Source organism: Penaeus vannamei, chromosome 12 (assembly GCF_042767895.1).
Source record: "Penaeus vannamei isolate JL-2024 chromosome 12, ASM4276789v1, whole genome shotgun sequence".
In the NCBI taxonomy this organism is placed as follows: Eukaryota; Metazoa; Arthropoda; class Malacostraca; order Decapoda; family Penaeidae; genus Penaeus; species Penaeus vannamei.
The window spans coordinates 1434072-1444071 of NC_091560.1; the positions used below are offsets into that span (position 1 = coordinate 1434072).

At 42.7% G+C, this 10000-nt stretch overlaps 1 protein-coding gene across 2 annotated transcripts in view; it reads right to left on the bottom strand.

Annotated features, from left to right (window-relative positions):
• The window catches only part of bys (Bystin), a 21392-nt gene extending 15559 nt beyond the window's left edge, over positions 1-5833 (bottom strand). Inside the window, exons 1-2 of one of the 2 annotated variants that reach the window (XM_027367628.2) lie at positions 5705-5820; positions 5108-5224 (exon numbers count right to left, since the gene is read on the bottom strand). The gene's annotated coding sequence lies outside the window, so the exon portion shown is untranslated. Of the gene's footprint in view, positions 1-5107; positions 5225-5704 lie in introns of both variants that reach the window. The other variant, XM_027367627.2, reaches the window with a different exon arrangement.
• Positions 5834-10000: the final 4167 nt, after the last annotated feature.

The following is a 10000-nucleotide window of genomic DNA, read 5'->3' on the forward strand; positions in this document are numbered from 1 at the left end:
GCTGTGTATTTCTTTTATCATCATTTTACCAGAATACCAAAACCTGTAAAGTTGTGTAGCAAACACTCAATTTTACTATTAAGTAGTGTCACTTTTCTTGTCAAGCCTTGAGTTTTCTTACAGGCAAGGTTTACTAGTTAACATGTGGCTGTAGATGCTGCTGATACACAGAAGGCTATCTTCAGCATCCACTCAAAAGTACTTGGCTATTAATATGTGGTAGAGATTTCAGGCTATCTGCTATCAAACAATGGCAAGCAAGATGTAAAAAACTCATAATCTAAGTTCACTATTCCTCATTCCCTGCCCAACGATCAGGTCCAATATCATTCCACTGAAACTGAAGAACCTGCCCTTGCCATCTAATATAAAAGACACTTTTCCTTTATTGAATTTTATTCAAACAAACAATAAGGGTAGAAGAGAGGATATAAAACTAAAAAAATCCAGCCATTCCATATGTACTTTTTTTGTACCAAGAGAAATATATGCAAAATCAAGGAAATGATGTAATAATCAAACTGAATTATGGCAGGGAAATCAAATGAATGATTCAGAATTTCATTTGGACATGACATGACAATAGACACTACTGACCATCTATTAGAGCCAATAAGATTTGGGTAATTCTTTACAGCATGGACACAATCACCAGAGATTTAGTCCCCAACTCCACGTCAAAAGATTTTTTCATTAATCTAAGTATTCAGCTCAGTATGCATGGCAAAATAGAGCTGAAACTCAGGAGTGGACTTAGGCTGAAAGTGACACTTTCCACTACCTTTATCCTTTATGTGTGGTGTTACCATTCATGTTTCCAGATTATTTCTTGTACTGATAATTTCTTGAAATAGATAATCAGAGGATAATAGAAGCAGGATCCAAGGGAAGTCAGCTGAAATTCAAATAAAACTTGGCTATGCATAAAGTGCTGGTAAAATTGTTTTATACTTCATATGCAAAATATGAATGGTCAGTTTAAGGGGAAAAGCCCCTTAATTACTACAAATGTGCAATGCAATAAATAAATTATTGCAAGTTTTACTTGATTATGATTTGATACCTGATACTTATCACACCCGAGAATGGAAAGTTTGCTAATTGCACAACTGATAACTCTTTTCTTAAAAATGCACATCTGGAAGATATCAATGTGCAGCTACATATATCAACTTCCACAAATTTCAGACATAAATTTCCAGGACCAGACATTTCACTCTGCATTCTCGTAAAGTCCAATTATTATCGTGCTTAAAGTCTACAATGTCAAATTTGTCCTGATTCATCTCATCTTTACTTAAACAAAATGCGCCAACTTTGTGGCTGCAGGAGCACTGATGCAATTTTTGTGGGTGGGTGCTTATGTATTTGGGTATCTGGCACCGCACAGTCCTCCAACTCACTGCACAGCAGAGATCTTCGTTGTGCAGTACAAACTTTCCTATTTGGATCATGCCCTTCCACTAATGTGGTTGGTATCATGGTTATGATTTGATTACAATTAGAATAAGTATTACATTCGTCTGCAACATGACAAAAGCCATCAAAATAACATAAAGCTTCACCTGAAAATCAGTGATCTGCATCATTTCCAAACTATAATTTTCAGGGAAATTACAAGGTTAAATAACACAAATAATACACTAAATGGACAGTATATAATTACTAATAAATGAAACATCCCTATAATGTATAATGTAGAGGGTTGCACCCCCTGCAACCCCCCAACCCCGGCCCTGGAAGACAAAAGAATCCACCACATATGTACAAACGAATAGAGCATTATATAATCAAAAGGGTACTGCAATGAGCCCCTCTTTCAGTAAAATCTATGGGATTTAACACCTAAACCCTGCAAAAAAACATCCTGACTCATAACTAAACCTAACCTAGCAGTTTAAGTTGCTGTGACTAGGCATGCCTTTTGGGCACTATGTTGTATCCTACTCTATTTCTTCTGCTCTATAAGATAGCAGTTTCCATTTCCCTCTATCTCCATGTGTCGTTCTCTGTAACTTATACACTACCATCTACAACAAACCCTGATAAGTCTGGTATAAATCACTTACAGCAGCATATGTAGATAGCAGGAAATGGACATTGCCATCTTATACAGCAGATGAAATAGAGTAGGATATAACATAGTTTAAGCTGCAGCAACCTCATAGTCACTGTTAAATGACAAAAATATAATGCGCAGTTGCCACTCAGATTCTAAGTCCCGCAATTTTGTTTACCTTGCCAGGAATAACATAACACTGACAGATCAAGGGGGGGGAATTCTCACACTGGGATAGAACATAGTTTAAGCTGCAGCGGGCTCATATTTATCGCTAAATTACGAAAATATAACACGTGCTCGTATCTCAAATTCTATGTCCATCAGCTTGTTTACCTTGTGAAGAAAAACACAACACTGAACACTGAATTCATTACTGCGATGCCCAAAGCCTAATGTTACCATTCTTCATTTACGTGTTTTAAGATTGATTTATAGCCTTATTTAGAATCGTACACATCATGCATTGTATTACACACTTACTTTCGTAGTCTTCTAATTTCGAGGTGTTACATAAGTAAGAAATGTTGCGTTTCCAGTGCTGTGTTGATTTTGGGTTATTTTAAAGACTATACAGTGACAAAGAAGATAAAATAGACTTCAGTAACAATCCCAGTTTAATGTCTGGGGCCATCAAGAGCTCCAAATACTAAAAAAAGTTATTAAAGTCACGGCCACTTAAACTCCTATATTAGGCTGGTTTATTGGTCAATACATTTTAGGGGGGTTTGGAACGTGTGAATTCCTATAGAGTTTTTGAAATCTGGTGCATCAGTCTGTAGAATTTCAAAGATGGTGGTTACATTCGTAGAATTTCATTGGCCGATTTTGAGCAATTTTGTGGTAGTTTTACACATTTTTTATCTTTATTCTTCTTATTTAAGCCTATTTTACTGCATAATTTCCCTTATATACTTCATGCCCTCCCTTGCTAATGGGATCAACATATTATGATCGTCGATGGAGAAATGGTACTCGATCTCCTGAACGATTCATTCACACAAGAAAACGCCGAGAATCGATGAAATTTGCTGCAGAAAAACATTTTTTTCAACTTAGTCTCTAGGAGAGTGCGTCGCTCTCTGTAACAAATACCCAATAGACCAAATACCTTTATATATCAAAAGACCGAACTGTCAATTTTCCTTCGTTTCTTTCGGTCGGTTGGTCAGTCAGTGTCTATTGTGGATTGCTTTGTTTTTAATCCCTTTTTTCAAGATTTGGGGCACTTGCTGGCCTCAGACATAAAACTGCAATAGTTATTAATAGCTTTTTCTTCTTTGTTGTCACTGTATAGTCTTAAGAATAACCTAGAATCAACGCAACACTGAAAACAAGACATTTCTCACCGGCCTTCTGTCAATGAATGCCCGGGCATCTTCCTGTCAAACCTGGCAGCCGGAAATGTACATTGCAATAATGAGTTCTGCGGTCAGTCCAATGTTTACTCTCAATATGAAAACAAGATGATTGACTCTCACCACTGTTCATATACGTATAGCACCTTTGGGAAGCATTTGCACAAATATTGCCATTGAAGAAGTGTCTTGATTTGTATTGTTCTATCCTTTTATATAGGTTTCATTACCCAATTCCGCCACTACGTCGATCTGCACATTGTCCCATATTTGCAATGTAGACAGTGAGAGGATTCCAACAATACTAATATCATCACTGTCCACTTGGCAGATGTGTTCATCTCACAGCAAATAATCAACTGTTACTTAGCTTCTGACTAAATGAACATTAACCCTAAGCTGCCAGGCATGGCATGTACGTACATGTCATTGTCCATTGTGTGTTGAATTTAGTAAATGTTTTTACTTATATAGCTCCACAAGTACCAAGTCACCAATGAGCCAATTACTTGAACTACCTGTCTCACCTGTTTACTGTTTTTCTTGATTTTCGATAATATTTTCTAATATCATCACTGCTGTTAGTGTTGTCAGTAACAATATAGTAATTATAATGTTTATAATAAAATAAGTGTCAATATTGATAGAATTAGTAAAAAAAAAAAAAAAAAACAGTTTTCCTGCTTTTTCAAGGAAAAGGTCACAAAACTTACTAATTTACTCCATTGTGGCTAAGCACTGGCAGAGACATCTATGTGCAGAAATACTTGACCAAGCATTGCCAAAGGGAACGCAACATTTTCCCCGTCGACATTGGGTTAATGGTCACCCTTAAATTATTTGCGTAAAAGTGTACGGTCAATATGCATAACAGGGTAGGGGCTTACTTTCGAAACAATTTTGATATCTATCTGTAGGATATCCACTGATTTCAATGATTCTTGATGTTGTTTCTTGTGCAAATGCTTCGTTGATGAGATCTGAGAACCACTTCCATCGACAATCTTAATTTGTTAGTCCTATTAGCAGGGGAGGGCATGAAGTATATCAGGGAAATTATGGAGTAAAACAGGCTTAAATAAGAATACCAAACAAAAAAGCATAAAACTAGCAAAAAAAAAAAGCTAAAAATTGGCTAATTTAACTCTATGCATCTTTGAAAGTCTATGTACGACGCGCTGAAATTCGAAAATCTCTACAGGAACCTGACCCACCTATCAGCAAAATCTACAAGAATTCACACCTTCCAAACACAAAAAAAAAAACTCCTAACCCATAACCCAACCCAACCTAACAATTTATGGTGCTGTGACTAGAAGTGCCCTTTGGGGACTACCCTAGGGGATGGTTGATGGGGGGCAAGCTCCCCAACACCCCCCCAGACACATTCTCTTCACCTCATATGTACGGCAAGACAGAGCTACATCCATACTGTAAACAATTAACCAAATACCTTTATATATCGAAAGACCAAACTGTCAATTTTTCCTTCGCTTCTTTCGGTCACTCCATCAGTAGGTCTATTGTGGATCGTTTCGTTTTTATCTCTTTTTTTCAGGATTTGGGGTACTTGATGGCCTCAGAAATCGAACTGCGATAGTTATTAAGGTCTTTTTCTTCTTCATTGCCACTATATAGTCTTAAGAATAATGTAGAATCGACGCAACATCGAAAACAAAACATTTCTTACCAGCTCTCTGTCACCGGCTGCCCGCAAATCCTGTCAAAACTGGTGGCGAGAAACACGAAACTGCGCTTGCACAGAAGATTCTTCAGACCGATTTCCATTAAAACTTGTACAAGCAATCTTAAAACACGAAAATGAGGCATAAAAAACATTAATAAAGGCCTTTGAAAGCATAAATATGGAACGGCAGACACTGATGATTAGTAAAATATCTTTTTAACAATCGCACAGCAATACATACACGAATCTGCACAGCACACTAATCCGTTCTGGGTTCACTCCAATGATGGAAATTGGGCCTTTTTTACGTATAGCACCTTTGGGAAGCATTTACACGAATATTGTTATAGAAGAAAAGTGTCTTGGTTTGTATCGGTCTATTGATTTATATAGGTTTTATCTCCCAACTCAGGCACTACCTCATACTGCATATTGTCCTACTAGTAATTTAAAGCATTTACTCTACTATTTCATTAGTAAATTGACACAACACACAACCAATAACCTATACTACCCTCTGACATCCATTCCTAATTCAAAAATTGCACATTACTCTTTAAAAAATCATAAGTAAACATGCAAGTCTTCTACCATACTTACTAAGAGATAATATTGTATATAATATAATACAATGTTTATAATATAATACGACCGCCTGCCTTCCTCTGGACGATCCCCACACGTGCGCGACACTGGGTTTCACTCTCTATTAATTCCGTGTTGAGTAAAAGTATTTAAATTATCATTTTTTTCTTGTCATATCTAATTGAATATTTTGGATGAAATAACTTTTTTATTATATCTTAAAACCTTCCTTTCTCGTCTTAAGACATAGAATGTGCAATATGGTAGTTATATAGTATGGTTCAGAAACTCTTTTGCAAACGGTATATATTTCGCCTGGTAAACAGAAACGAAGGAATGGGTAGTGATGGCGATAAACAAGATCACACACTGCACAATTGGCTTCATATGTAATAATATATGAATGTAATATATCCATCTTAATTGTCACTAACCATTTTTATCAGTAACACCACCCCCACCCCCACCACACCACCACTACACCACCACTACACACACCATTACCACATCATTATCACACCACACCACCACTACGCCACACCACCACTACACCACACCACCACTACACCACACCACCACTACACCACACCACCACTACACCACACCACCACACCACACCACCACTACACCACACCACCACTACACCACACCACCACTACACCACACCACCACTACACCACACCACCACTACACCACACCACCACTACACCACACCACCACTACACCACACCACCACTACACCACACCACCACACCACCACTACACCACACCACCACTACACCACACCACCACTACACCACACCACACCACTACACCACACCACTACACCACACCACTACACCACACCACTACACCACACCACTACACCACACCACTACACCACACCACTACACCACACCACTACACCACACCACTACACCACACCACTACACCACACCACTACACCACACCACTACACCACACCACCACTACACCACACCACCACTACACCACACACCACTACACCACACACCACTACACACCACCACTACACCACACCACCACTACACCACACCACCACTACACCACACCACCACTACACCACACCACCACTACACCACACCACCACTACACCACACCACTACACCACACCACTACACCACACCACCACTACACCACACCACCACTACACCACACCACTACACCACACCACCACTACACCACACCACCACTACACCACACCACCACTACACCACACCACCACTACACCACACCACCACTACACTACACCACATCACCACTACACTACACCACACCACCACTACACCACACCACCACTACACCACACCATACCACCACTACACCACATCACCACTACACTACACCACACCACCACTACACCACACCACACCACCACTACACCACACCACACCACCACTACACCACACCACACCACCACTACACCACACCACCACCACTACACCACACCACCACTACACCACTCCACACCACCACTACACTACACCACCACTACACCACACCACCACTACACCACTACACCACACCACCACTACACACCACCACTACACCACACCACCACTACACACCACACCACCACCACTACACCACACCACCACTACACCACACCACCACTACACCACACCACCACCACACTATACCACACCACCACTACACTATACCACACCACCACTACACTATACCACACCACTACTACACTACACCACACCACCACTACACCACACCACACCACCACTACACCACACCACCACTACACCACACCGCCACTACACCACACCACACCACCACTACACCACACCACACCACCACTACACCACACCACACCACCACACCACACCACCACTACACCACACCACACCACTACACCACACCACACCACCACTACACACCACACCACCAATACACCACACCACCGCTACACACCACCACTACACACCACCACTACACACCACCACTACACACCACCACTACACCACACCACCACTACACCACACCACCACTACACCACACCACCACTACACCACACCACCACTACACCACACCACCACTACACCACACCACCACTACACCACACCACCACTACACCACACCACCACTACACCACCACTACACTACACCATTACCACACCACCACTACACACCATTACCACACCACCACTACACCACACCATTACCACACCACCACTACACCACACCATTACCACACCACCACTACACCACACCATTACCACACCACCACTACACCACACCATTACCACACCACCACTACACCACACCATTACCACACCACCACTACACCACACCATTACCACACCACCACTACACCACACCATTACCACACCACCACTACACCACACCATTACCACACCACCACTACACCACACCATTACCACACCACCACTACACCACACCATTACCACATCACTACACCACACCATTACCACACCACCACTACACCACACCATTACCACACCACCACTACACCACACCATTACCACACCACCATTACACCACACCATTACCACACCACCACTACACCACACCATTACCACACCACCACTACACCACACCATTACCACACCACCACTACACCACACCATTACCACACCACCACTACACCACACCATTACCACACCACCACTACACCACACCATTACCACACCACCACTACACCACACCATTAACACAACAGCACTACACCACACCATTACCACACCACCACTACACCACACCATTACCACACCACCACTACACCACACCAGCACTACACCACATCATTACCACAACACCACTACACCACGCCATTACCACACCGCCAGTACAACACACCACCACTACACCACTACACCACACCATTACCACACCACCACTACACCACACCATTACCACGCCACCACTACACCACACCATTACCACGCCACCACTACACCACACCATTACCACGCCACCACTACACCACACCATTACCACACCACCACCACACCACACCATTACCACACCACCACTACACCACACCATTACCACACCACCACTACACCACACCACCACTACACCACACCACCACTACACCACACCATTACCACACCACCACTACACCACACCATTACCACACCACCACTACACCACGCCATTACCACACCACCACTACACCACACCATTACCACACCACCACTACACCACACCATTACCACACCACACCATTACCACACCACCACTACACCACACCATTACCACACCACCACTACACCACACCACCACTACACCACACCACCACTACACCACACCACCACTACACCACACCATTACCACACCACCACTACACCACACCATTACCACACCACCACTACACCACACCATTACCACACCACCACTACACCACACCATTACCACACCACCACTACACCACGCCATTACCACACCACCACTACACCACACCATTACCACACCACCACTACACCACACCATTACCACACCACACCATTACCACACCACCACTACACCACACCATTACCACACCACCACTACACCAAACCACCACTACACCACACCACCACTACACCACACCACCACTACACCACACCACCACTACACCACACCACCACTACACCACACCACCACTACACCACACCATTACCACACCACCACTACACACCATTACCACACCACCACTACACCACACCATTACCACACCACCACTACACCACACCACCACTACACCACACCATTACCACACCACCACTACACCACACCATTACCACACCACCACTACACCACACCATTACCACACCACCACTACACCACACCATTACCACACCACCACTACACCACACCATTACCACACCACCACTACACCACACCATTACCACACCACCACTACACCACACCATTACCACACCACCACTACACCACACCACCACTACACCACACCATTACCACACCACCACTACACCACACCATTACCACACCACCACTACACCACACCATTACCACACCACCACTACACCACACCATTACCACACCACCACTACACCACACCATTACCACACCACCACTACACCACACCATTACCGAACCATTGCCTACCAGGGAAAAATTCAGTTAAAATACTTTACCACCAACACCAACAGTCTGTAACTAAGACTGTAATTAAACCCTTGTGATTAATAGTGTCAAAACTGCACTAAAATCCTGAGAGACAAGTTTTGACTCATGACCCTACAGCAGACCATTTCATGCACCAACATAAGCAACACATCATTGCAGCCGAGTCCCTTTCTAAAACCAAACTGTCTC